The following is a 2318-nucleotide window of genomic DNA, read 5'->3' as shown; positions in this document are numbered from 1 at the left end:
ACGGTTAGTTGAACCATACAGGGCAATACACACTAGATAACCGGATTTCACATAAAATTAATACCTAATACAATAATCAAGGTGTAACCACCGATACAAAACCTTGGCCCATCTCTAGGTAACGGTGCATGGTGCGGCACCGTCAAAAAAATTCCTGCCCGGTGACTTGTCACTGTTGTATTCAGGGCATTGTAGTGCTGGTAAAGTGTGTTGCTTAACCGAAAGAGTATGCCATAACCACCTAGATAAGTATTACACGTGATTTTTAGCGCATTTTTTAAGAATTAAAAAAAATGTGCTATTGTTTTGTCCGTCCGTCCGTCCGGACCCACTTCTACCGTTTTGAACTACTTACTTCTAGGGGAATGGTCCTAGAGTCCTGGAATTGCTTGCAGTAGGTAGCCTATACCTTAAAGGTGTGCCAGACGGCCATGACATTTGGCAGTCTAAAAGGGGACCCCCTACGAATTATTTCCTGAGATGCTGTTTTCGAAAGTAAAACGTGCATAACTTTTACATACGACAACCAATCGGTCTAATATTTTCCATACGCATTCCTTTAATGGTGCCAAGTTAAACTTTAGACAATGGAGGGGGGGGGGGGTTAACTCATGTTCTACCCTTCATGGTATTCTAATGAAAGGTGTCATCGAAATAAATTGGTTTCTACAAACTTTCCCGTGCGACTCTTTTTCGAGATCAGTGAGCGACGGGGCCTAAGGGGGGGGGGGGATTAAAAATTAATTTTCTCATTGTATGGGGGGGGGGGGGGGGAACTATTTTATTCTTCATGGTACTTTAATGAAAGGTCTCAACGAAAGGAATTAATTTCTATCAACCATAGCCCTCCTCCTCGACCTCTTATCGTGATCGGGTATATTCCCTTATACCTCAAGAACGGATTGTCGGAAGAGGGTACTCACAAAGGGCGATTGGAACGTCTGGAAGAAATACATCCATTGGTGTTGTCAAAACAAGAGTTATTTCGGTTAAAAAAAATGCGCTTTATCTGCACAAGACCTGTGCACAATTTATACTTGTTCCTTGTAATTTCCGTTTATATTGCAAACAAAATATTTAAAAGTAGTCTATGGTGCAAGCGGTTGTGGCATAATGTAAAATGGTACAGGGTGTCCCAGATCGACATCATATGCATACATTAACGTATATTGCCAGTCAAAACCAACGTAGTTTTATACATCAAAACAGAGTGGGAAGAAAACTTTTTATATGTAGTTTTGTAGAAATGGCTCCTATAAGTACTGACGGCAACCACTGGTAAAGCAGAAATTTTGTATTTATGTTGATCCGATGTAAATTGCTAATGCTAATCAGCGATATGCATTACATATGTAATCGAAACATTCAATCTAGACACAAAAGCGAAAATCATAGTTAATATTATTGCGTTAAATCATAATCGGAACGCTAATCTGACTAAATGGACTTTTGAAACGTAATTTAACAGGATTTAATTAATACAGCTCGTGAACGCTTTAGCACAATGTTCGATTGAACACGATTCGGTTTAAATTGAGTTTGCGGTTACGACTTTAATTTAGCCGCTACTTTCGTACATGTCAACGTTTCTGTTTTCCGTCCCCATGTGCGCTTACCTACGAGAACGTCACAGCAAGAAATCGACTTGGAATTGTGAAATTTTACTAAAACTTGTTTATTAGAATCCGATCCAAACATTTTCCTTTCGATTGCTTGTTGCCTTCAAATAAGTACTCATATAAATTCAATTGTTTGAATAGCGGTCCAACTTCAGTTGTCCTTACATTGGTTGCAATTGAAAAGATTAGTACTTCATCTAATTAATACAAAATAAAAGATACACTTTGTCACGTGATCACGTCCAAATCTAATTAATTGACCTCTTTATGAACGCGCAGTATGGGAATGTCCAAAGTTACCCTTTTTAACTTTAACAGCGAAAGTACGAATTAATGGTTTTTAACCTCTTTACTGATTGCCGTTTTATTTATAATGTTATTAACAACTCGTACAAACAGATTAAGTGTTTAACTTTGGTTAATAAACTGGTTTTATAATGTAACTTGCCATTCCAAAAATAATGCAATCGAATATTTGTACCTTAGACCCTAACGCTTTCGTGGGAACAATTTAATTAAATGCGAGCACTTTAATGCGATCGGGCAATGGCCCGTAAATATTCTTGCACGGATTAAGAACGTAACTTTTTTTTTATACAGCCCTATCGGGATCTATGCCCATGCGGCCGGCAAGTGAGGATATTTACTAACGGTGTACACACAGGTTGACACACTTCACTTCATGCGGTCGTTCATGAA

The sequence above is a fragment of the Photinus pyralis genome, unplaced genomic scaffold, assembly GCF_008802855.1.
Source record: "Photinus pyralis isolate 1611_PpyrPB1 unplaced genomic scaffold, Ppyr1.3 Ppyr1.4_LG8, whole genome shotgun sequence".
In the NCBI taxonomy this organism is placed as follows: domain Eukaryota; kingdom Metazoa; phylum Arthropoda; class Insecta; order Coleoptera; family Lampyridae; genus Photinus; species Photinus pyralis.
Note: the sequence above shows the minus strand (reverse complement) of the source record.